The sequence below is a fragment of the Somniosus microcephalus genome, chromosome 1 (genome assembly GCF_052327205.1).
Source record: "Somniosus microcephalus isolate GS21.2 chromosome 1, FLI_Smic_1.0, whole genome shotgun sequence".
Classification (NCBI taxonomy): domain Eukaryota; kingdom Metazoa; phylum Chordata; class Chondrichthyes; order Squaliformes; family Somniosidae; genus Somniosus; species Somniosus microcephalus.
The window spans coordinates 9,757,843-9,785,220 of NC_140987.1; the positions used below are offsets into that span (position 1 = coordinate 9,757,843).

Here is a 27,378-nt window from a genome sequence, read left to right on the forward strand (position 1 = left end):
TTACTCTGTATCTAACCCGTGCTGTACCTGACCCGGGAGTGTTTGATGGGTCAGTGTAGCGGGAGCTTTACTCTGTATCTAACCCGTGCTGTACCTGCCCTGGGAGTGTTTGATGGGACAGTGCAGAGGCAGCTTTACTCTGTATCTAACCCCGTGCTGTACCTGCCCTGGGAGTGTTTGATGGGACAGTGTAGAGGGAGCTTTACTCTGTATCTAACCCGTGCTGTACCTGCCCTGGGAGTGTTTGATTGGACAGTGTAGAGGGAGCTTTACTCTGTATCTAACCCGTGCTGTACCTGACCCGGGAGTGTTTGATGGGTCAGTGTAGAGGGAGCTTTACTCTGTATCTAACCCGTGCTGTACCTGCCCTGGGAGTGTTTGATGGGACAGTGTAGAGGGAGCTTTACTCTGTATCTAACCCGTGCTGTACCTGCCCTGGGAGTGTTTGATGGGACAGTGTACAGGGAGCTTTACTCTGTATCTAACCCGTGCTGTACCTGACCCGGGAGTGTTTGATGGGTCAGTGTAGCGGGAGCTTTACTCTGTATCTAACCCGTGCTGTACCTGCCCTGGGAGTGTTTGATGGGACAGTGCAGAGGGAGCTTTACTCTGTATCTAACCCCGTGCTGTACCTGCCCTGGGAGTGTTTGATGGGAGAATGTAGAGGGAGGTTTACTCTGTATCTAACCCCGTGCTGTACCTGCCCTGGGAGTGTTTGATGGGACAGTGTAGAGGGAGCTTTACTCTGTATCTAACCCGTGCTATACCTGCCCCGGGAGTGTTTGATGGGACAGTGTAGAGGGAGCTTTACTCTGTATCTAACCCGTGCTGTACCTGCCCTGGGAGTGTTTGATGGGACAGTGTAGAGGGAGCTTTAATCTGTATCTAACCCTTGCTGTACCTGCCCTGGGAGTGTTTGATGGGACAGTGTAGAGGGAGCTTTACTCTGTATCTAACCCGTGCTGTACCTACCCTGGGAGTGTTTGATGGGACAGTGTAGAGGGAGCTTTACTCTGTATCTAACCCGTGCTGTACCTGACCCGGGAGTGTTTGATGGGTCAGTGTAGAGGGAGCTTTACTCTGTATCTAACCCGTGCTGTACCAGACCCGGGAGTGTTTGATGGGTCAGTATAGCGGGAGCTTTACTCTGTATCTAACCCGTGCTGTACCTGCCCTGGGAGTGTTTGATGGGACAGTGTCGAGGGAGCTTTACTCTGTATCTAACCTGTGCTGTACCTGCCCTGGGAGTGTTTGATGGGACAGTGTAGAGGGAGCTTTACTCTGTATCTAACCCGTGCTGTACCTGCCCTGGGAGTGCTTGATGGGACAGTGTAGAGGGAGCTTTACTCTGTATCTAACCCGTGCTGTTCCTGCCCTGGGAGTGTTTGACGGGACAGTGTAGAGGGAGCCTTGCTATGTATCTAACCCGTGATGTACTTGCCCTGGGAGTGTTTGATGGGACAGTGTAGAGGGAGCTTTACTCTGTATCTAACCCATGCTGTACCTGCCCTGGGAGTGTTTGATGGGACAGTGTAGAGGGAGCTTTGCTCTGTATCTAAACCCGTGGTGTACCTGCCCTGGGAGTGTTTGATGGGACAGTGTAGAGGGAGCTTTAATCTGTATCTAACCCGTGCTGTACTTGCCCTGGGAGTGTTTGATCGGACAGTGTAGAGGGAGCTTTACTCTGTATCCATCCCGTGCTGTACCTGCCCTGGGAGTGTTTGATGGGACAGTTTCGAGGGAGCTTTACTCTGAATCTAACCCGTGCTGTACCTGCCCTGGGAGTGTTTGATGGAACAGTGTAGAGGGAGCTTTACTCTGTATCTAACCCCGTGCTGGACCTGCCCTGGGAGTGTTTGATGGGGACAGTGTAGATGGAGCTTTACTCTGTATCTAACCCATGCAGTACCTGCCCTGGGAGTGTTTGACGGGACAGTGTAGAGGGAGCTTTACTGTGTATCTAACCCGTGCTGTACTTGCCCTGGGAGTGTTTGATGGGGACAGTGTCGAGGGAGCTTTACTCTGTATCTAACCCGTGCTGTACTTGCCCTGGGAGTGTTTGATGGGACAGTGTAGAGGGAGCTTTCCTCTATCTAACCCGTGCTGTACCTGCCCTGGGAGTGTTTGATGGGTCTGTGTAGAGGGAGCTTTACTCTGTATCTAACCCGTGCTGTACCTGACCCGGGAGTGTTTGATGGGTCAGTGTAGAGGGAGCTTTACTCTGTATCTAACCCATGCTGTACCTGCCCTGGGAGTGTTTGATGGGACAGTGTAGAGGGAGCTTTACTCTGTATCTAACCCGTGCTGTACCTGACCCGGGAGTGTTTGATGGGTCAGTGTAGAGGGAGCTTTACTCTGTATCTAACCCGTGCTGTACCTGACCCGGGAGTGTTTGATGGGTCAGTGTAGCGGGAGCTTTACTCTGTATCTAACCCGTGCTGTACCTGCCCTGGGAGTGTTTGATGGGACAGTGCAGAGGCAGCTTTACTCTGTATCTAACCCCGTGCTGTACCTGCCCTGGGAGTGTTTGATGGGACAGTGTAGAGGGAGCTTTACTCTGTATCTAACCCGTGCTGTACCTGCCCTGGGAGTGTTTGATTGGACAGTGTAGAGGGAGCTTTACTCTGTATCTAACCCGTGCTGTACCTGACCCGGGAGTGTTTGATGGGTCAGTGTAGAGGGAGCTTTACTCTGTATCTAACCCGTGCTGTACCTGCCCTGGGAGTGTTTGATGGGACAGTGTAGAGGGAGCTTTACTCTGTATCTAACCCGTGCTGTACCTGCCCTGGGAGTGTTTGATGGGACAGTGTACAGGGAGCTTTACTCTGTATCTAACCCGTGCTGTACCTGACCCGGGAGTGTTTGATGGGTCAGTGTAGCGGGAGCTTTACTCTGTATCTAACCCGTGCTGTACCTGCCCTGGGAGTGTTTGATGGGACAGTGCAGAGGGAGCTTTACTCTGTATCTAACCCCGTGCTGTACCTGCCCTGGGAGTGTTTGATGGGAGAATGTAGAGGGAGGTTTACTCTGTATCTAACCCCGTGCTGTACCTGCCCTGGGAGTGTTTGATGGGACAGTGTAGAGGGAGCTTTACTCTGTATCTAACCCGTGCTATACCTGCCCCGGGAGTGTTTGATGGGACAGTGTAGAGGGAGCTTTACTCTGTATCTAACCCGTGCTGTACCTGCCCTGGGAGTGTTTGATGGGACAGTGTAGAGGGAGCTTTAATCTGTATCTAACCCTTGCTGTACCTGCCCTGGGAGTGTTTGATGGGACAGTGTAGAGGGAGCTTTACTCTGTATCTAACCCGTGCTGTACCTACCCTGGGAGTGTTTGATGGGACAGTGTAGAGGGAGCTTTACTCTGTATCTAACCCGTGCTGTACCTGACCCGGGAGTGTTTGATGGGTCAGTGTAGAGGGAGCTTTACTCTGTATCTAACCCGTGCTGTACCAGACCCGGGAGTGTTTGATGGGTCAGTATAGCGGGAGCTTTACTCTGTATCTAACCCGTGCTGTACCTGCCCTGGGAGTGTTTGATGGGACAGTGTAGAGGGAGCTTTACTCTGTATCTAACCCGTGCTGTACCTGCCCTGGGAGTGTTTGATGGGACAGTGTAGAGGGAGCTTTAATCTGTATCTAACCCTTGCTGTACCTGCCCTGGGAGTGTTTGATGGGACAGTGTAGAGGGAGCTTTACTCTGTATCTAACCCGTGCTGTACCTACCCTGGGAGTGTTTGATGGGACAGTGTAGAGGGAGCTTTACTCTGTATCTAACCCGTGCTGTACCTGACCCGGGAGTGTTTGATGGGTCAGTGTAGAGGGAGCTTTACTCTGTATCTAACCCGTGCTGTACCAGACCCGGGAGTGTTTGATGGGTCAGTATAGCGGGAGCTTTACTCTGTATCTAACCCGTGCTGTACCTGCCCTGGGAGTGTTTGATGGGACAGTGTAGAGGGAGCTTTACTCTGTATCTAACCTGTGCTGTACCTGCCCTGGGAGTGTTTGATGAGACAGTGTAGAGGGAGCTTTACTCTGTATGTAACCCGTGCTGTACCTGCCCTGGGAGTGTTTGATGGGACAGTGTAGAGGGAGCTTTAATCTGTATCTAACCCGTGCTGTACTTGCCCTGGGAGTGTTTGATCGGACAGTGTAGAGGGAGCTTTACTCTGTATCCATCCCGTGCTGTACCTGCCCTGGGAGTGTTTGATGGGACAGTTTCGAGGGAGCTTTACTCTGAATCTAACCCGTGCTGTACCTGCCCTGGGAGTGTTTGATGGAACAGTGTAGAGGGAGCTTTACTCTGTATCTAACCCCGTGCTGGACCTGCCCTGGGAGTGTTTGATGGGGACAGTGTAGATGGAGCTTTACTCTGTATCTAACCCATGCAGTACCTGCCCTGGGAGTGTTTGACGGGACAGTGTAGAGGGAGCTTTACTGTGTATCTAACCCGTGCTGTACTTGCCCTGGGAGTGTTTGATGGGGACAGTGTCGAGGGAGCTTTACTCTGTATCTAACCCGTGCTGTACTTGCCCTGGGAGTGTTTGATGGGACAGTGTAGAGGGAGCTTTCCTCTATCTAACCCGTGCTGTACCTGCCCTGGGAGTGTTTGATGGGTCTGTGTAGAGGGAGCTTTACTCTGTATCTAACCCGTGCTGTACCTGACCCGGGAGTGTTTGATGGGTCAGTGTAGAGGGAGCTTTACTCTGTATCTAACCCATGCTGTACCTGCCCTGGGAGTGTTTGATGGGACAGTGTAGAGGGAGCTTTACTCTGTATCTAACCCGTGCTGTACCTGACCCGGGAGTGTTTGATGGGTCAGTGTAGAGGGAGCTTTACTCTGTATCTAACCCGTGCTGTACCTGACCCGGGAGTGTTTGATGGGTCAGTGTAGCGGGAGCTTTACTCTGTATCTAACCCGTGCTGTACCTGCCCTGGGAGTGTTTGATGGGACAGTGCAGAGGCAGCTTTACTCTGTATGTAACCCCGTGCTGTACCTGCCCTGGGAGTGTTTGATGGGACAGTGTAGAGGGAGCTTTACTCTGTATCTAACCCGTGCTGTACCTGCCCTGGGAGTGTTTGATTGGACAGTGTAGAGGGAGCTTTACTCTGTATCTAACCCGTGCTGTACCTGCCCTGGGAGTGTTTGATGGGACAGTGTACAGGGAGCTTTACTCTGTATCTAACCCGTGCTGTACCTGACCCGGGAGTGTTTGATGGGTCAGTGTAGCGGGAGCTTTACTCTGTATCTAACCCGTGCTGTACCTGCCCTGGGAGTGTTTGATGGGACAGTGCAGAGGGAGCTTTACTCTGTATCTAACCCCGTGCTGTACCTGCCCTGGGAGTGTTTGATGGGAGAATGTAGAGGGAGGTTTACTCTGTATCTAACCCCGTGCTGTACCTGCCCTGGGAGTGTTTGATGGGACAGTGTAGAGGGAGCTTTACTCTGTATCTAACCCGTGCTATACCTGCCCCGGGAGTGTTTGATGGGACAGTGTAGAGGGAGCTTTACTCTGTATCTAACCCATGCTGTACCTGCCCTGGGAGTGTTTGATGGGACAGTGTAGAGGGAGCTTTAATCTGTATCTAACCCTTGCTGTACCTGCCCTGGGAGTGTTTGATGGGACAGTGTAGAGGGAGCTTTACTCTGTATCTAACCCGTGCTGTACCTACCCTGGGAGTGTTTGATGGGACAGTGTAGAGGGAGCTTTACTCTGTATCTAACCCGTGCTGTACCTGACCCGGGAGTGTTTGATGGGTCAGTGTAGAGGGAGCTTTACTCTGTATCTAACCCGTGCTGTACCAGACCCGGGAGTGTTTGATGGGTCAGTATAGCGGGAGCTTTACTCTGTATCTAACCCGTGCTGTACCTGCCCTGGGAGTGTTTGATGGGACAGTGTAGAGGGAGCTTTACTCTGTATCTAACCCGTGCTGTACCTGCCCTGGGAGTGTTTGATGAGACAGTGTAGAGGGAGCTTTACTCTGTATCTAAACCCGTGGTGTACCTGCCCTGGGAGTGTTTGATGGGACAGTGTAGAGGGAGCTTTAATCTGTATCTAACCCGTGCTGTACTTGCCCTGGGAGTGTTTGATCGGACAGTGTAGAGGGAGCTTTACTCTGTATCCATCCCGTGCTGTACCTGCCCTGGGAGTGTTTGATGGAACAGTGTAGAGGGAGCTTTACTCTGTATCTAACCCCGTGCTGGACCTGCCCTGGGAGTGTTTGATGGGGACAGTGTAGATGGAGCTTTACTCTGTATCTAACCCATGCAGTACCTGCCCTGGGAGTGTTTGACGGGACAGTGTAGAGGGAGCTTTACTGTGTATCTAACCCGTGCTGTACTTGCCCTGGGAGTGTTTGATGGGGACAGTGTCGAGGGAGCTTTACTCTGTATCTAACCCGTGCTGTACTTGCCCTGGGAGTGTTTGATGGGACAGTGTAGAGGGAGCTTTCCTCTATCTAACCCGTGCTGTACCTGCCCTGGGAGTGTTTGATGGGTCTGTGTAGAGGGAGCTTTACTCTGTATCTAACCCGTGCTGTACCTGACCCGGGAGTGTTTGATGGGTCAGTGTAGAGGGAGCTTTACTCTGTATCTAACCCATGCTGTACCTGCCCTGGGAGTGTTTGATGGGACAGTGTAGAGGGAGCTTTACTCTGTATCTAACCCGTGCTGTACCTGACCCGGGAGTGTTTGATGGGTCAGTGTAGAGGGAGCTTTACTCTGTATCTAACCCGTGCTGTACCTGACCCGGGAGTGTTTGATGGGTCAGTGTAGCGGGAGCTTTACTCTGTATCTAACCCGTGCTGTACCTGCCCTGGGAGTGTTTGATGGGACAGTGCAGAGGCAGCTTTACTCTGTATCTAACCCCGTGCTGTACCTGCCCTGGGAGTGTTTGATGGGACAGTGTAGAGGGAGCTTTACTCTGTATCTAACCCGTGCTGTACCTGCCCTGGGAGTGTTTGATGGGACAGTGTAGAGGGAGCTTTACTCTGTATCTAACCCGTGCTGTACCTGCCCTGGGAGTGTTTGATAGGACAGTGTAGAGGGAGCTTTACTGTGTATCTAACCCGTGCTGTACCTGCCCTGGGAGTGTTTGATGGGACAGTGTAGAGGGAGCTTTACTCTGTATCTAACCCGTGCTGTACCTGCCCTGGGAGTGTTTGATGGGACAGTGTAGAGGGAGCTTTACTCTGTATCTAACCCGTGCTGTTTGCTTTATGTATTTCTAACCTACAAGGTTTGACTTACTCTGGTGGAGTACTGGTTAATGCCTTGGCAGAATAATCCTTTGTTTTAAAATGAAGTATTCCAGTTAATGACTACAATGGAGCAGTGCTGAAAGCATTTGATGGAAACTTTGCTTTATTCTGGGAAATTAAACCATTGATGACAAAGATCTTATCTGTTGATCTATTTGATGTAGATTATTTGGATACTGTAGTTAACACAGATTGTCTGCATTTCTGAGATACCGATTGATCGGAGAGCTGATAGAGGTGTTTAAAATTGTAAGTTGCATAGGTTGGTGAGTAACTAACTTGAAAACATTGGAACATATGACATAAAGGAAGATCATCAGCAAAATAATGAAGGGAAGCTTTCAGAGAGACAGGGAATGCTCTACTCTAAACAAAGGCAGTAGCTTGATTCATACAGCTTTTAAAAGGAAAGTGAATAAATATTTGTGAAAGAAAAATATTTAAAAGTGTATGGGGCACGAGTAGGGGATTGGGACACAGTGCAGAGCTCTATCAGAGATAGCACGGGAGCGATGGGCTGAATGGGGCAAGGGTAGGGGATTGGGACACAGTGCAGAGCTCTATCAGAGATAGCACGGGAGCGATGGGCTGAATGGGGCAAGGGTAGGGGATTGGGACACAGTGTAGAGCTCTATCAGAGAGATAGCACTGGAGCGATGGGCTGAATGGGGCAAGGGTAGGGGATTGGGACACAGTGCAGAGCTCTATCAGAGATAGCACGGGAGCGATGGGCTGAATGGGGCAAGGGTAGGGGATTGGGACACAGTGTAGAGCTCTATCAGAGAGATAGCACTGGAGCGATGGGCTGAATGGGGCAAGGGTAGGGGACTGGGACACAGTGTAGAGCTCTATCAGAGACAGCAGTCATGGGCACGATGGGCCGAATGGCCTCCTTCTGTGCTGTAACATTTTCTGATTGTTGCTGTGTCATTCGCAGAAAAGCATGATTAAACATAGAAACACAGGAGCCGGAGTCGGCCATTCGGCCCTTCGAGCCTGCTCCACCATTCAATATGATCATGGCTGATCCTCTATCTCAATACCATATTCCCGCTCTCTCCCCATGCCCCCTGATGCCTTTTGTGTCTAGAAATCTATCGATCTCCTTCTTAAATATATTCAGTGACTTGGCCTCCACAGCCTTCTGTGGTAGAGAATTCCACAGGTTCACCACCCTCTGAGTGAAGAAATTTCTCCTCATCTCAGTCCTAAATGTCTTACTCCATATCCTGAGACTGTGACCCCCCTCGTTCTAGACCCCCCAGCCAGGGGAAACATCCTCCCTGCATCCAGTCTGTCAAGCCCTGTCAGAATTTTATACGTTTCAATGAGATCCCCTCTCATTCTTCTGAACTCTGGTGAATACAGGCCTCGTCGACCCAATCTCTCCTCATACGACAGTCCTGCCATCCCAGGAATCAGTCTGGTGAACCTTCGCTGCACTCCCTCTATGGCAAGTATATCCTTTCTTAGGTAAGGAGACCAAAACTGCACACAGTTTCCAGGTGTGGTCTCACCAAGGCCCTGTACAACTGCAGTAAGACATCCTTGTTCCTGTACTCGCCTTGAAGCCTCTTTGCATCCGCCTCACAACTCACAATCCCACCTAGTTTCATGTCATCAGCAAACTTGGAAATATTACATTTGGTTCCCTCATCCAAATCATTAATTTATATTGTGAATAGCTGGGGCCCAAGCACTGATCCCTGCGGTACCCCACTAGTCACCGCCTGCCACCCCAAAAAAGTCCCATTTATTCCTACTCTCTGTTTCCTGTCTGTTAAACAATTTTCAATCCATGCCAGTATATTACCCCCAATCCCATGTGCTTTAATTTTGCACACTAACCTCTTATGTGGGACTTTATCAAAGGTCTTCTGAAAATCCAAATACACCACATCCACTGGTTCTCCCTTCTCTGTTCTACCAGTTACATCCTCAAAAAACTCCAGCAGGTTTGTCCAACACGATTTCCCTTTCATACAAGTCCTTACTGGAAGAGATGGGACGTCCCACCGTGCTGTATAAGAGAGTGAGGTCATGCACTTGGCCAGATACTGTCGGCCCTATCTGAGCGACGACTCAGAATTTGAGCAGTCCTGCCCGTGCTTAGCGACCGTGGGGTGCCTCCATTGTCGTCTGCCTTGACTTGGTAAAGATAGACTGAAACAAAGTGAGGGAGAGGTATGAACTATATAAAGCCATATATTACGCCTCAAGACGCTTCACAGATAATGAATTAGCAAAGCATTCGCTGTTGGTGCAGCGCTCCCTCAGTACTGCCCCTCGACAGTGCAGCACTCCCTAAGTACTGCCCCTCCGACAGTGCAGTGCTCCCTCAGTACTGCCCCTCCGACAGTGCAGTGCTCCCTCAGTACTGCCCCTCAAACAGTGCGGCGCTCCCTCAGTACTGTCACTCGACAGCACAGCGCTCCCTAAGTACTGCCCCTCTGACAGTAGAGCGCTCCCTCAGTACTGCCCCTCAGACAGTGCAGCTCTCCCTCAGTACTGCCCTTCCGACAGTGCGGCGCTCCCTTAGTACTGACCCTGCGACAGTGCAGCGCTCCCTAAGTACTGCCCCTCTGACAGTGCGGCGCTCCCTCAGTATTGCCCCTCCGATCGTGCTGCGCTCCCTCAGTACTGCCCCTCCGACAGCGTGGCACTCCCTCAGTACTGCCCCTCCGACCGTGCTGCGCTCCCTCAGTACCGTCCCTCCGACAGTGCAGCGCTCCCTTAGTACCGCTCCTCCGACAGTGCAGCGCACCCTTAGTACCGTCCCTCCGACAGTGCGGCGCTCCATCAATACTGCCCCTTCGACAGTGCGGCGCTCCCTCAGTACTGCCCCTGCAACAGTGCAGCACTCCCTCAGTACTGCCCCTCCGACAGTGCAGCACTCCCTCAGTACTGCCCCTTTGACTGTGCAGCGCTCCCTCAGTACTGCCCCTCCGACAGTGCGGCGCTCCCTCAGTACTGCCCCTCCGACAGTGCAGCACTTCCTCAGTACTGCCCCTCCGACAGTGCGGCGCTCCCTCAGTACTGCCCCCTCCGACAGTGCGGCGCTCCCTCAGTACTGCCCCCTCCGACAGTGCGGCGCTCCCTCAGTACTGCCCCCTCCGACAGTGCAGTGCTCCCTCAGTACTGCCCCTCCGACAGTGCAGCGCTCCCTCAGTACTGCCCCTCCGACAGTGCAGCGCTCCCTCAGTACTGCCCCTCCGACAGTGCAGCACTCCCTCAGTACTGCCCCTCCGACAGTGCAGCGCTCCCTCAGTACTGCCCCTCCGACAGTGCAGCGCTCCCTCAGTACTGCCCCTCCGACAGTGCAGCGCTCCCTCAGTACTGCCCCTCCGACAGTGCAGCACTCCCTCAGTACTGCCCCTCCGACAGTGCAGCGCTCCCTCAGTACTGCCCCTCCGACAGTGCAGCGCTCTCTCAGTACTGCCCCTCCGACAGTGCAGCGCTCCCTCAGTACTGCCCCTCCGACAGTGCAGCGCTCCCTCAGTACTGCCCCTCCGACAGTGCAGCGCTCCCTCAGTACTGCCCCTCCGACAGTGCAGCGCTCCCTCAGTACTGCCCCTCCGACAGTGCAGCGCTCCCTCAGTACTGCCCCTCCGACAGTGCAGCGCTCCCTCAGTACTGCCCCTCCGACAGTGCAGCGCTCCCTCAGTACTGCCCCTCCGACAGTGCAGCGCTCTCTCAGTACTGCCCCTCCGACAGTGCAGCGCTCTCTCAGTACTGCCCCTCCGACAGTGCAGCGCTCTCTCAGTACTGCCCCTCCGACAGTGCAGCGCTCCTTCAGTACTGCCCCTCCGACAGTGCAGCGCTCCTTCAGTACTGCCCCTCCGACAGTGCAGCACTCCCTCAGTACTGGCGGTGAAGTGTCTGCCTGGAACCTTCACTGAGATTGAAACCAACTGAGCCAAACTAACTGTGCAAAAATCTTGCAGTGGAATCTTTCTTACAGATCGGAAGATACTGGAGCAAGATGAAAACATTAACTAATCGCGCAAAAATCAGCATTTACTGGAAAATCATTAAGTGATTTTTCAGATGCTCGTCTCCCTCTCGCTGGAGAGAAGCAATGCCAGATACAGAGCCTCTTTCCAAGTCACAGTCGAGCTGTTTAACAAGGTCGCATCTACCGTTCCTGCACAAAGTATAAACACAGCCTAGAACGGGGTTTGTGGGGGTTGCACAGTGAGAGTGTGTACCCCTTTGTGGACAGTGAGGGTGTGTACCCCTGTGTGGACAGTGAGAGTGTGGACCCCTGTGTGGACAGTGAGAGTGTGTACCCCTGTGTGGACAGTGAGAGTGTGTACCCCTGTGTGGACAGTGAGAATGTGTACCCCTGTGTGGACAGTGAGGGTGCGTACCCCTGTGTGGACAGTGAGGGTGCGTACCCCTGTGTGGACAGTGAGAATGTGTACCCCTGTGTGGACAGTGAGGGTGTGTACCCCTGTGTGGACAGTGAGAGTGTGTACCTGAAATAAAGAATAGATTTGCCTTCCAAAGCTCGGCTTTATTAACTTTAAAATCAGCAGCATATCTTTCCACATCCACTCCCAACTAAGCTAGAAAAGGACTGAATTTAAGGTAGCCACAACACATCATGTGATCATCAACTACCAATGAGATTACAACACATATCCCAAGGCAGTTAACAAACAACGAATCACAATACTTTTACTAATCAAGGATTAATCACCACATTCACCCCTCCTTTTAAAATATACTCCAACCGAATAACTTTTACAATTTACAATTAATTATTTACAACTAAACTATGCACGAGAATAAAACTATTTACATAACACAATACTTAAATGAACAACAACAAATAATAACATTACGCATAAGTATTAAGTATCTCTCAACTAAAACAATATACTATAATATTTCAACAATTTTTAAAACATTACTATCAATTTAAAAGTCCATTTTCAATCGGTCGACCGGATATCTTGTTCGTGTCGACCTTCTTAACCTTGGTGAAATTCCTTGCCCTCCCACGCCAGAAGGCACAGAAGTATCTTCAACAGGAAGGCTATCCATATCCCGATTCTCAACGGTTTCCGGATTAGAAATCCCATCAGAAGATGAACTGGGACGGTCATAAACATCTATCAAAGGCTGACTAATAGAAGTATGATTATCTGCAATCGGATTGGAAATATTCGTAGTATCTGTAACAGCATCCACATTATCCGAATCATGACCATTATTAATATTCTCGGAAGAGGGCTGGCCCCCACAAGGAGCCAAGTCTTTAATTGAAACAGTACTTTCTTTCCCATCTTGGAATCGAATATGAGCATATTGGGAATTTGCCTCCAACAGCTCCACCTCCTCCACCAAGGGGTCATATTTTGACAATCTAACATGACGTCGAAGCAACACCGGTCCCTGCATAGTAAGCCATGAAGGTACCGAATATCCCGTAGTAGATCTCCGCGGATAGTTAAAGAGCCTTTCATGGGGGGTCACATTAGTAGCCGTTGAAAGCAATGATCTAATGGAATGCAGGGCATCAGGCAGCACCATTTCCCACTGTGTATTCTTAAGGTTCCGGGATGTCAACGCCAACATAACTGCCTTCCAGATCACCCCATTGTATCGTTCACACTGTCCATTACCCTGGGGATTATACGGGGTAGTTCTACTAGTAGAAATTCCCCGACTCTGAAGGTATTCCTTCAACTGGGAAGACATAAAAGAACTTCCCTGATCCGAATGGATATACGCAGGCATCCCAAAGATGACAAAAAGTTGAGTCAGACATTTAATAACTAGCAGCTGATACATCTGCACAAGGAAAAGCAAAAGGGAACCTTGAAAACTCGTCCACAACAGTAAATATATATCAGTTTTGAGTAGTTGAAGGAAGAGGTCCCTTAAAATCGACACTCAAACGTTCAAAAGGAGAAGTAGCCTTTATAAGATGAGCTCGTTGAGGCTTAAAGAAATTCGGTTTACACCGAGCACAGATAGAACATGATGAAGTCATCCGCTTGACGTCTTCAACTGAAAAAGGCAAGTTCTTACTGCGTACAAAGTGTATCATCCTCGTAACCCCAGGATGACATAAAGCATTGTGAAGATTAATAAGCGTATCTCCGTGAATCACAGAACAATAAGCCCTCGACAGTGCATCAGCAGCAACATTATCCTTCCCCGGACGATAAACTATGTCAAAATGGTAACATGCCAACTCAATCCTCCATCTCATTATTTTATCATTTTTAATCTTTCCAAAATGTTTAACATCAAACATAAAGGACACAGATTTTTGATCAGTTACCAACATGAAATGTCGCCCCGATAAATAATGTCTCCATTTACACAATGTTTCTACTATTGCGTATGCCTCTTTTTCTATTGAGGAATGCCTTTTTTCACTATTATTCAAAGTACGTGAGAAAAAGGCCACCGGTCTTCCATTTTGGTTCAAAGTAGCCCCAATTGCAAAATCCGAAGCATCCGTCTCAATCACAAAGGGAACCTGCTCATCAATGGAATGCACAACTGCTCCTAAAATATCCTTTTTAAAATTCTCAAAACATGTCCTGGCCTCCCATGATAGAGGATATGTCGTAACCCGAATAAGAGGCCGGATCTTCTGTGAAAAATTTGCAATCCAATTAGAATAATAAGAAAACAGTCCAACAACTCGTTGCAAAGCCTTAGAATTAGTAGGACAAGGTAAATCGATCAATGGTCGCAGACGTTCTGGATCTGGTTTAATCTTATTTCCCGAAATAATATACCCCAATAGATTTACCTCAGTAGTCGAAAAGATACATTTCTCTTTGTTAAAAGTTAAACCAACTTTTTCCGCAGCTTGAAGGAATCTTTTTAAATTAGAATCATGCTCCACCCTTGATTTGCCACACACCGTGATGTCATCTAAGTATGAAAAGGTGTCAGAGAGGGAGTTATCACTTATAAAAGCATCCATTGCCCGTTGAAAACAAGCAACACCATTAGTAACACCAAATGGTATTCGGCAAAACTGATACAGCTTTCCACCAGCCTCAAAGGCCGTATATGGTTGATCCTTCTTAACAATAGGAATCTGATGATAAGCACTCTTTAAATCAATAGTGCTAAAAACTTTATACTGAGATACTTTGTTGATAAGCTCATCAATCTTAGGCAAAGGGTACGCGTCTAATTGAGTATACCTATTAATAGTTTGGGAATAGTCTATCACCATTCGTTTCTTGTGTCTCTCATTAGTCGTGACAACTACCTGTGCTCGCCAAGGCGAACAACTAGGTTCAATGATTCCTTCCAATAAGAGACGTTGAACTTCAGAATTAATAAATTCTCTATCCTGACTACTATATCTTCTTGACTTGGTAGCAATTGGCTTACAATCCGACATCAAATTGGAAAAAAGTGATAATGGAGGAATAGATAAAGAGGTTAATCCACAAATAGATAAAGGTGGCTTAGTCCCTCCAAATGAAAGACTAAGAGACTCGTGTAACTGAAGCACATCATGTCCAATCAAAATATCCGCACAGAGATTAGGCAAAACAGATAGGCGTATATCAGTATACGTATTACCCAGAAGAACCATTTTCACAAAGCAACAACCAGCTATTTGTGAAGTAAGGGTCGTCTGAGCCATACACACCTGATACGTAACAGGCGAAATTTTCAAATGCTTCTCCTTCGCAAACTGAAGACTTATAAAACTCTCAGTACTGCCCGTATCTATAAGGGCCTTCACTTCCAACCCATTAACTTGAGCCGTAACTATAGCTTTGTTTAGGCCATGAGCAAATGCAGCAGAAATTGATGCAATAAACGCCCTATCTAGAGGCTGAATAGTCACAGAAGAGGTAGCGGAGGAAGACCCTCCCACACCAGGAGAAGGGAAGGTAATTGAACCTGATGATTTGCACACACATGCATAATGACCTCTCTTGCCGCATTTACTACACACAGCCTCCCGAGCAGGACACTTCAGACGAGGGTGCCGGATATTCCCACAAAAATAACACTTCTGAATCCTAGAGGCAACGGCCGCCGAAGTAGAAACTGTTTCAAAATCTAGTAAACCACTCCTATTAAGTCCACATAATTCCTTTTCATCCAAAACCATAGTCGCAGGCCGATTAAAAAGAGCATAAGAATCCGAACTTCTCTGAGCCACATCCAATGTAGAAGCTTGCTCAAAAGCACTTTTAAGATCCAGAGTCTTATTTTCTAACAACCGCTGACGGATTGATCTGGACAGTAATCCATTAATAAAAGCATCCCGTACCGATTCTTCCTTATATTCTTCAGCCGTCACAGCCTTATAATTACAGTCAACACTAAGGCACCGAAGTGCTTGTAAATAAGTATCCAAAGATTCTCCCACCTGCTGCCTATGGGCAGATAGAAGATGACGTGCAAATACCTCATTCTTTGGTTTAACAAAAATCTTTTCCAATGTAGAAATAGCCTCTTCATAAGTTTTACAGTGCAAAATATATTTATATACATCTGGGTCAATGTAGTTGATCAGCATATTCAGCTTATTTAGAGCCTCTTGATCCAACACGCCCAAAAAGTTTTTAAATGTACAATACCAATGTTTCCATTTATCATCCACTCCAGCAGAATTGGGGTCAGCCTTGAATCGTTCTGGTTGAAGATATCGCTCCATTCTAACAAAAAGTTAATAAATTGAAATAAAGAATAGATTTGCCTTCCAAAGCTAGGCTTTATTAACTTTAAAATCAGCAGCATATCTTTCCACATCCAGTCCCAACTAAGCTAGAAAAGGACTGAATTTAAGGTAGCCACAACACATCATGTGATCATCAACTACCAATGAGATTATAACACATATCCCAAGGCAGTTAACAAACAACGAATCACAATACTTTTACTAATCAAGGAATAATCACCACAGTACCCCTGTGAGGACCTCCTCGTGGGCCTGCTCCTGGGCCTGGCCAAGAAAGCCATTAATCGGTCCAGGCAGCGGGCGGCCGAGGGGGTCGTCCGGCCGGATTGCCTCCCTCTCTTCCGCGGCCATGTTCGCGGCCGGGTGGCCCTGGAGATGGAGCACGCGGTGTCCGCTGGCGAGCTCGAGCTCTTTCGTGACCGGTGGGCGCCGCGGGGACTGGAGTGCGTAATCGATTTAAGAGGCCAAATTTTAATTTGATTAATCGGGTCATTTAAAGGGTTTATTTGTTTAAGGGTTTATTTTTGGGTTTATAAAAAGAGGACAGTACCCCTGTGAGGACCTCCTCGTGGGCCTGCTCCTGGGCCTGGCCAAGAAAGCCATTAATCGGTCCAGGCAGCGGGCGGCCGAGGGGGTCGTCCGGCCGGATTGCCTCCCTCTCTTCCGCGGCCATGTTCGCGGCCGGGTGGCCCTGGAGATGGAGCACGCGGTGTCCGCTGGCGAGCTCGAGCTCTTTCGTGACCGGTGGGCGCCGCGGGGACTGGAGTGCGTAATCGATTTAAGAGGCCAAATTTTAATTTGATTAATCGGGTCATTTAAAGGGTTTATTTGTTTAAGGGTTTATTTTTGGGTTTATAAAAAGAGGACAGTACCCCTGTGAGGACCTCCTCGTGGGCCTGCTCCTGGGCCTGGCCAAGAAAGCCATTAATCGGTCCAGGCAGCGGGCGGCCGAGGGGGTCGTCCGGCCGGATTGCCTCCCTCTCTTCCGCGGCCATGTTCGCGGCCGGGTGGCCCTGGAGATGGAGCACGCGGTGTCCGCCGGCGAGCTCGAGCTATTTCGTGACCGGTGGGCGCCGCGGGGTCTGGAGTGCGTACTCGATTTAAGGGGCCAAATTTTAATTTGATTTATCGGGTTTATTTAAAGGGTTTATTTGTTTAAGGGTCTTTTTTTGGGTTTAAAAAAAGAGGACAGTACCCCTGTGAGGACCTCCTCGTGGGCCTGCTCCTGGGCCTGGCCAAGAAAGCCATTAATCGGTCCAGGCAGCGGGCGGCCGAGGGGGTCGTCCGGCCGGATTGCCTCCCTCTCTTCCGCGGCCATGTTCGCGGCCGGGTGGCCCTGGAGATGGAGCACGCGGTGTCCGCCGGCGAGCTCGAGCTCTTTCGTGACCGGTGGGCGCCGCGGGGTCTGGAGTGCGTAATCGATTTAAGGGGCCAAATTTTAATTTGATTTATCGGGTTTATTTAAAGGGTTTATTTGTTTAAGGGTACTTTTGGGTTTAAAAAAAGAGGACAGTACCCCTGTGAGGACCTCCTCGTGGGCCTGCTCCTGGGCCTGGCCAAGAAAGCCATTAATTGGTCCAGGCAGCGGGCGGCCGAGGGGGTCGTCCGGCCGGATTGCCTCCCTCTCTTCCGCGGCCATGTTCGCGGCCGGGTGGCCCTGGAGATGGAGCACGCGGTGTCCGCCGGCGAGCTCGAGCTCTTTCGTGACCGGTGGGCGCCGCGGGGTCTGGAGTGCGTAATCGATTTAAGGGGCCAAATTTTAATTTGATTTATCGGGTTTATTTAAAGGGTTTATTTGTTTAAGGGTTTTTTTTTTGGGGTTTAAAAAAGAGGACAGTACCCCTGTGGACAGTGAGAGTGTGTACCCCTGTGTGGACAGTGAGAGTGTGTACCCCTGTGTGGACAGTGAGGGTGTGTACCCCTGTGTGGACAGTGAGAGTGTGTACCCCTGTGTGGACAGTGAGAGTGTGTACCCCTGTGTGGACAGTGAGAGTGTGTACCCCTGTGTGGACAGTGAGAGTGTGTACCCCTGTGTGGACAGCGAGAGCGTGTACCCCTGTGTGGACAGCGAGAGCGTGTCCCCCTGTGTGGACAGCGAGAGTGTGTCCCCCTGTGTGGACAGCGAGAGTGTGTCCCCCTGTGTGGACAGCGAGAGTGTGTCCCCCTGTGTGGACAGCGAGAGTGTGTCCCCCTGTGTGGACAGCGAGAGTGTGTCCCCCTGTGTGGACAGTGAGAGTGTGTCCCCCTGTGTGGACAGTGAGAGTGTGTACCCCTGTGGACAGTGAGAGTGTGTACCCCTGTGGACAGTGAGAGTGTGTACCCCTGTGGACAGTGAGGGTGTGTACCCCTGTGTGGACAGCGAGAGTGTGTACCCCTGTGTGGACAGTGAGAGCGTGTACCCCTGTGTGGACAGTGAGAGCGTGTACCCCTGTGTGGACAGTGAGAGCGTGTACCCCTGTGTGGACAGTGAGAGTGTGTACCCCTGTGTGGACAGTAAGGGTGTGTTCCCCTGTATTGTGGGACTGTGAGGGTGTGTAGCTCTGTTTTTCTGGTGGTAATGTGGCTCGTCAAGTTGAGCTTCTGGCCAGTGATGACCCCTGCAGATGTTGGCAGTGAGATACTCACTGTGGTGGTGCTGCTGAAGCACTGGGCAGATAGCTGGGCTTTTAATTGTTCAAGATGGTCATCACCTGGCACTTTGAGGCCTCAATGTCACCTGTCACGCCAACCCAGCTGATAATGTGCAGGTCCTGCTGTCGGCTGACCGGAGCTGCTCTATCAGAGGAGTGGCGAATGGAGCTGACCACTTCGGCGCCATCAACGAACACCCCTACCCCTGACCACCCGACGGTGGGACGGTCATTGATGAAGCAGCTGAGGATGGTTGTGCTAAGGGCTCTTCCCTGAGGAACTCCTGCAGCGATGTCCAGGGGCTGAGATAATTCCAACAACCAAGATTGCCTATCTGATTCAGGATGTCTTCCACTGACTTGTATTCTACTGTTCTGACGATGCTGGTCAACATATTACGGGCTTTGTTCACTGTTCCTCTGCATTGGTTGGACATGTTGGGTGACGATTCGACTAAGACTCCTAGATCTTTCTCAACTTAATCCTTCTTTATTTCAACACCATTTGGGGAGTAAAGAAGGTTGAGAGGAGATTTAATAGAGCTGTTGAAAGTGATGAGGGGTTTTGATCGAGTGGAGAGAGAGAAACTGTTTGCAGTGGCAGAAGGGTCGGTAACCAGAGGGCACAGATTGAAGGTAATCGGCAAAAAATCCAGGGGGGAGATGAGGGGAATGTTTTTTATGCAGCGAGTTGTCGTGATCTGGAACGCGCTGCCTGAAAGGGCGGTGGAAGCAGATTCAACGGTAACTTTCAAAAGGAAATTGGAGAAATACTTGAAACGGAAACATTTGCAGGACTCTGGGGAGTGGAACTAATTGGATTGCTCTTTCAAAGAGCCGACACGAGTGGCCTCCTGTGCTGCATCATTCGGTGAGTTGCGCGTTGTCCACTTTCCTTCCTATGTGCAGTATTTTACGTTTGTCCATAGTGAATTTCATCTGCCGTTGTTCTGCCTACTTACATATTTTGGCTAACTTACCTTTTTATTTCCCAAGCTGCCTCATCAGCATTAATTGTGCCTTGTTGTTTGGTGTCATCTGCAGTAACCACATCTACAAGGCACGAGTCAGGAGTGTGATGGAATACTCTCCACTTGCCTGGAAGAGTGCAGCTCAAGAAGCTCGACACCATCCAGGACAAAGCAGCCCACTTGACTGGCCCCCCATCCACCACCTTAAACATTCACTCCCTCCACCACCGGCGCACCGTGGCTGCAGTGTGTACCATCTACAAGATGCACTGCAGCAACTCGCCAAGGCTTCTTCAGCAGCACCTCCCAAACCCGCGACCTCTTCCACCTAGAAGGACAAGGGCAGCAGGCGCATGGGAACACCACCACCTCCAAGTTCCCCTCCAAGTCACACACCATCCTGACTTAGAAATATATCGCCGATCCTTCATCGTCGCTGGGTCAAAATCCTGGAACTCCCTCCCTAACAGCACTGTGGGAGCACCTTCACCACACGAACTGCAGCGGCTCAAGAAGGCGGCTCACCACCACCTTCTCGAGGGCAACTAGGGATGGGCAATAAATGCTGGCCTTGTCAGCGACGCCCGCATCCCAGGAACGAATAAAAAAAAAATTTTTGTTGTTGATCTTAAGTCTGTGTGTTATAGTGAGAATTACTACACAGACCACAAGAGTAAATTCAACAGGTCTTTACTGGTTGGAGGTCGGACTATACTGAATACAATATTATTACACTGTGCTTATATACCGGTGTGGTCACCACCGGTATTACGTATACAGCAGCCAAAGAAAGTAGTACCTTTCTTAAGGTGGACCAGGCTTAAGTTCTCTTAAGGTGGAACAGGTTACATACACCACAATCCTCCCTTTTTAGCTTAACAGTCATATCCCCAAATAAACATAACATATATACATATATAACTTCAGGTATAACAGTTCAAAGGTTCAGTCTCTCAGGAGGCTTTCTGATTCGGCTTGGATAACGCCTTTCAGTGGTCTCTGATTCTTGTTGTTGAGGTGCCTCCTCTAGTTGGTTGCCAATGTATTGGGTGTCATCATCATCAAATACATTCTCGGCCGAGGTAGATGCTTCAGATTCATGAACGTCTTCCACAGCTGTCTCTGTCACAACCATGGGTTCGACCCTTGCTCTCGACTCTACCAGTTGATCCGCATGACGCCTTATCACATTATGACCAATATCTACGGTGTACATCAGAGGTCCTTGTCTGGCCCGGATTGTTCCGGACTGCCATTTGTCGTTTCCATAGCCCCTTGCCATCACTGATTGTCCTACGTCGAAAGTTCGAGTGGTCTTGCTGTTAATATGCCGAAACTGTTTGTTTTCCACTTCCCTCCGCACATTTGGTTTTAACAAGTCCAACTTGGACCGCAACCTCCTGTTATAAAACATCATAGCAGGACTTTGGTTAGTCACGGCATGATCGGCGTTTCTATATGACATCAGGAACTTATCGACCTTGTGTTGCAGCGGAATCTGATCATCATTCATGGCCTTAATAGCCTTTTTGAATGTCTGGACAAATCTTTCAGCCAACCCGTTTGTCGCCGGATGATATGGGGCAGAGGTATAATGCTTAACTCCATTCTTCTTTAAGAATTGTTGGAATTCTTCCGATACAAACTGTGGTCCGTTGTCCGAACAGATCTGTTCTGGCAATCCGTTCCTTGCGAATATTGTTCTTAACACCGCAATTGTCTTTTCTGAAGTAGTGGTATTCATCTTGATGACTTCTGGCCATTTGGAATGTGCGTCCACCGTGATTAGGAACATGGAGTCCATGAATGGACCAGCAAAGTCAATGTGTACGCGTTGCCATGGGGCTGAAGGCCATTCCCATGGGTGTAGCGGTGCTATCGGAGGTGCATTTTGCACTTTTTGACACCCAGCGCAGCTTTTCGTTAACTCCTCAATCTGTTGGTCAATACCCGGCCACCATACGTAAGCCCTAGCAAGACTTTTCATTTTAACTCCCCCCAGATGACCTTCATGTAGTTCTTTTAAAACTCTTTCCCTTAACTTGGGAGGAATAATCACTCTTGTCCCGTACATCAAAGTACCATGGCAGACGGACAGCTGGTCTCGCCTTGCCGAGAATGCCGGTAACAGAGGATCACCCCGTGTTGGCCATCCTTTCACTGTCACCTCGTGGACTCTGGACAGTGTCGGGTCGTTCCTGGTTTCTCTTTCAATACTTGCGTTGGTGACAGGTAAACACTCGATAATGGTTGAATGAAATAACTCAACAGGGTCAACTTCCGTCGTGTCTTCATCTTCAGGTAGTGGCAGGCGCGACAGGCCATCAGCATTGCCATGCTGTTTCGTACCTTTGAATTCTATCTGATATTGATGTGCCCCTAAGAAAAGAGACCATCTCTGGAGACGCTGTGCTGTCATCACCGAAACACCCTTCTTAGGGTTAAAAATGGACACCAACGGTTGATGGTCCGTCAGAAGTGTGAATTTTTGGCCCTGTAGGTAATGATTAAACTTCTTCACTCCCCATACAAGGCTAAGGGCCTCCCTATCGATCTGCGCATAGTTGCGCTCAGTGGAGGTCAATGATCTGGATGCAAACGCGACTGGCCTTTCCGTGCCATTTGGCAATTTATGTGAGAGTACTGCCCCAATACCATATGGAGAAGCATCACAAGCCAACCGAATAGGCAGTGTCGGGTTGAAGTGAGCCAACACTTCCTCTGAGGTGATCAATTCTTTGCTTTTGCGAAATGCCTTCTTACAGTTTTCGCCCCAGTCCCATGGTACCCCTTTCTGTAAAAGAGCGTTCAACGGATGCAGCACCGTGGATAGATTTGGCAGAAATTTATGGTAGTAGTTAATTAATCCTAGAAACGACCTCAACTGAGAGACATTCTCCGGAGCGGGAGCCTTTACAACTGCCGCTATCTTGTCAGGAGACTTATGAAGCCCCTCCCGGTCAATGACATGACCACAGTACGAGATCCGCTTCTGGAAGAACTCCCATTTCTGCCGATTTACTCTAAGTCCATACTCTTTCAGTCTGTTGAGCACCAGTTCCAAGTTAGCGAGATGCTGTTCATCACCATCACCTGTGATCAGAATGTCGTCCAGGTAACATTGTGTGCCTGGAATTCCCTGTAATACGTGCTCCATGGCCCTCTGCCAAATTGCTGGAGCCGATGCCACACCAAAAACCAGCCTATTGTACCGGTACAACCCTCGGTGCGTGTTGATCGTGAGGTATTGGCGTGACTCTTCTTCAACCTCCATCTGCAAGTACGCCTGCGCCAGGTCTATCTTGGTGAAGTGTTTCCCGCCAGACAGTGAAGCGAAAATATCCTCAATCCGTGGAAGCGGATACTGCACCGTGTGAAGCACCGGATTAACGGTGATCTTGAAATCTCCACAGATGCGAACATTCCCTGGATCTCCTGGCTTATTGTTCGCAGGACGTTTCATAACGGGAACAATGGGCGTAGCCCACTCACTCCAATCTACTTTAGACAGTACCCCTGAACGTTCTAGTGCTTCCAGCTCCGCTTCAACCGCAGGTCGTATTGCATAGGGTACCGGTCTGGCTTTAAAAAATTTTGGTTGTGCATGTTCATCAATCTTGATGTTTGCCGTAATTCCTCTGTGTTCCCAGTCCCGGCTGGAACACCTCTTTAGCCTCATCCAATATTCTGGACAATCGTTTAGGTTTGACAGCTGTTTCCCCAGAATCTACCGTTAGTGCTTTCAAGGAGTGCCAGTCCATATTCATTTTCCTAATCCACTCCCGTCCTAGTAGTGGTGGACCTCCTTCAGGTAGCACATATAAGTCCATTACTTGGCTTCCTTCGCCCTTGTGGACCACTTCTACCTCTATTTTTCCGATGGGGTACACTCTTTGCCCCGTGTACGTTTTCAGTATAATCTCCGTATCCTGTAAGGGAATATGTTGGAATAACCTTCTGTAATCTTTCTTATTCATGACCGTCAATGCCGATCCAGTGTCCAATTCCATTTTTACTTGGACTCCTGCTATCTTAAGAGTGACCCAAATTGTCTGGAGGTCTGTATCCTTACCAACGTTGTGTATTCTTAAGCTATCCAGTTCATTACTGCTAGCGTCTGAATCTGACTTCTGTTCAGTCAAACTGTTCTTTGTCACCTTGTGTACCTTTGCATATTTTCCTTGCGGTGACTTTTTATTGCTGGTCTTCTTTCCTGACCGGCATACTTTAGCTATGTGGCCAAGCCTGCCACACGTTCTGCATTCTTGGTTTTTAAACTGACACTGGTTCTGATCGTGCGTTGTCTTTCCACAACGATAACATTTGACAGAACTCAAACCCAATTTGTTTGTACCGAGTTCCGGTGGCCGTAGGTGCATTACTGCCGTGCCTCTCGCTGCGGCCTCGTGTGCTGCTGCCATAGTGACCGCCTTCTCGAGAGACAGCTCATTCTCCTCGAGCAGTCGCCTTTGTGTATCCTGTTTAAATAAACCACACACAAATCTATCTCGAAGTGCCTCTGTCAGTCCCGTTCCAAACTGACAATATTTTGCTAGCTTACGTTATTCCATCAAATATTCAGCATTGCTTTCATTTTGCAGCTGTCTTCTATCGTAAAATTTAAATCGTTCCGCTAGCATCAGTGGCGTGGGGCTAAGATGATTTTTTAGGACAGTAACAATCTGTTCGAACGTCTTATCCGCCGGTTCATCTGGTGATAACAGGTGTTTCAATTGCCCGTATGTCTTCGCACCCATTAAGTTTAGTAATGTTAGTGCTTTATCCGTCTCAGGAATTTTATTTGCCTTACAATAGTTTTGTACGCGTTCTACATACATAGCCCAGTCTTCTATATCACTGTCGAAGGCATTAATGTTCCCATGTTTAGGCATCGTAGCAATTTATCGGATTTTTAATGTTATCTAAGATGGCGGCTTCCCGCTCTTGCCGTCGTCCTCCGCCCACAAAATGGCGGTTTTCCCGCGCTTGGCGGTCTTCACCCGTCCCCCGACGCTGTCTCCGCTTCACCGCGGCTCTCGCGCCTTCAGTTTCCCCAGACGCTGCGCCTTTAGCCCGAATGCGGCCCTTATCTCCGGTCGCGATCGATGTCCCGCGCTGCGCCTCTCGCTCGAAAGCGGCCCGGCTCTTATCTCTGGTCGCGATCGACCTCACCGCCCTTATTCCTCCGTCTTCCCAGCCCCGTCTGTACAGCCAACGCGGTTGACTTTCTGTCGCGTCGCTGCCCGGCTTACCCACCACGAGGTAGTAGAAGATGCTGACAGTCGCTGATGGAGGCTTCGAGGTCGGAATGTCTTCTGCACTCCGGTTGCTCGATGCCTGCCGCTCGACGTGTCTTCCCGTAGGTGATGAGGGTGGAAACCTCTCTTCGACGTCCTGTCTGTGGACGAAGTCGCCGTGGAAATTACTGCAGCAGGGTAAGAATCGGACTCGTCGCCACTGTTAAGTCTGTGTGTTATAGTGAGAATTACTACACAGACCACAAGAGTAAATTCAACAGGTCTTTACTGGTTGGAGGTCGGACTATACTGAATACAATATTATTACACTGTGCTTATATACCGGTGTGGTCACCACCGGTATTACGTATACAGCAGCCAAAGAAAGTAGTACCTTTCTTAAGGTGGACCAGGCTTAAGTTCTCTTAAGGTGGAACAGGTTACATACACCACAGATCTAAGTTAGAAGCGGGGTGGAAAAGTGCTGAGTGGGGTTCCCCATAGATCGGTATGGAGACTGTTTGAATTGATTCCTGGGGCACTTCACTCAGTACTTACCTCCTCCCCACAACCCTACCCTGCCGTAATCTCTCTAACCAGTGAAAGAAAGAAAGGACTTGCATTTATATCATGCCTTTCACAACCTCAGGACGTCCCGAAGCGTTTCACAGTCAATGTACTTTTTTTGCAGAGTAATGTCAGGAAACATGACAACAAATTGTTTTCTGCCCTTCAGCCAATTTCTTATCCATTCCCAGTCGGTAACGATGAGCCGATATAAAACCTTAATTAGACCCAGGTTCGAGTACTTTGTGCTGTATTGGGCTCCACCCAGTAGGAAGGATAGTGAGGCTGTAGCGAGGATGCAGCACAACTTCACGAGGAAGCTAATACAAAACCAAAATACTGCGGAGGCTGGAAATCTGAAATAAAAACAGAAAATGCTGGAAACACTCAGCAGGTCAGGCAGCATCTGTGGCGCGAGAAACAGAGTTAACGTTTCAGGTCGATGACCCTTCGTCAGAACATCAGTTTCTCTCTCCACAGATGCTGAGTGTTTCCAGCAGTTTCTGTTTTTATTTCACTAAGAAGCTGTCTGGTATGAGGAAATACAAATAGACTTGGAAAAACTGAGGCTATTTCATTAGAACAATGCAGATGATGGAGGCGACAGAATAGAAATGTTTAAAATTCTGCAAAGATGGGTCAGAGTAGCTAGAAGCGGACTGTTCCCAGTAGTTGAGGGGTCCAGAACGAGGGGCCGGAGATACATGATTAAATGTAAGAGATTTAGAACAGAGGGCAGGAGAAACTTCTTCCCACAGAGAGTCGTGGGTCTGTGGCATTCACTCCCAGGGTGAGTGGTTGAGGCAGAAACGGTGTCAACATTGAAGATTAGATTGGAGAGGGGGATGGAGAAAAAGGGGTTGAAGAGATGTGGGAACAGGAGGGGTAAATGTGATTAGAACTATCTGCTCGCGTGAACCGACATGGACTGGTGGGGCCGAATGGCCTATTTCCTTATGCTAACCCCAGTGTTCTCTTAAATCCTCACAGCTTTGAGGCTAACTAATCCTCTTCAGTGAGGAACTTTGTCAGATGCCTTTTGAAAGTCTAGGTGCACCACATTGTTGGGGCCTCCCTGCACCTGCGCCCGCCGCCCCCCGCTCCCCCCCCTTCCGCTCCCCCCCCTTCCCTTCCGCTCCCCCCCCTCCTCTCCCCCCCTCCTCCTCCCCCCCCCTCCTCCTCCCCCCCCTCCTCTCCTCCCCCCCTCCTCTCCTCCCCCCCTCCTCTCCTCCCCCCCTCCTCTCCTCCCCCCCTCCTCTCCTCCCCCCCTCCTCTCCTCCCTCCTCCTCTCCTCCCCCCCTCCTCTCCTCCCCCCCTCCTCTCCTCCTCCCCCTCTCCCCCCCTCCTCTCCTCCCCCCCTCCTCTCCTCCCCCCCTCCTCTCCTCCCCTCCCCTCCTCCCGTCCTCCTCCCCTCCTCTTCCCCCCCCTCCTCCCCTCCCTCCTCCTGCAAAAGGCCACTCGGGATGTCACTCACCCCAAAAAATCCAGTCAGGATCTGCCCTTTCTGAATCCCGGTTGTCCCCTTTCAAACACTTGCATTGCTGGTCACCTGGAGAAGGTGGCTCGGAACAGGCAGTCCACCTCCCAACCAGTGCGTGCCTTCCACTTGGGAGCGCACGCTCTTTTTAAAAACTAATTGGAACCGCCAGGCACAAATTAAAAAAAAAAAAAACTAGCAGCAAGCTACAGACAGAGTGATCCGGTTGTTTCATCACTGTAGTGGCGCTTCTTAATTTCCAAACATGCAGCCACTGAGCTTTGAGGCTTTTAACGAGTAGACGCGTGTCGAAATAAAACGTTCCCAAACGTAGCTTTGTCTTTTAAACTGTTTACTATAACACTTTACAAACAGAATTACAAAGCAAAACACGTTTAAACGAACACGGTCAAAAACTGTATTGCTCCAGCCCTCAAAAGCCTTTACCTTCTCTCCAGCCTCGTGCAGCTTGAGCTGTAAAATGGCTGCATACCATGTGACAATCTTAAGGACTGTACCATTGTAGCAAGAATAAAGGGGGTATCTCAGACTATACTA

The 27,378-nt window shown here is 49.6% G+C and overlaps 1 protein-coding gene across 3 annotated transcripts in view; it reads left to right on the forward strand.

Moving 5' to 3' along the window:
• ttc33 (tetratricopeptide repeat domain 33) overlaps positions 1 to 27,378 on the forward strand; it is a 165,354-nt gene that overhangs the window by 70,560 nt on the left and 67,416 nt on the right. The window lies entirely within an intron of this gene.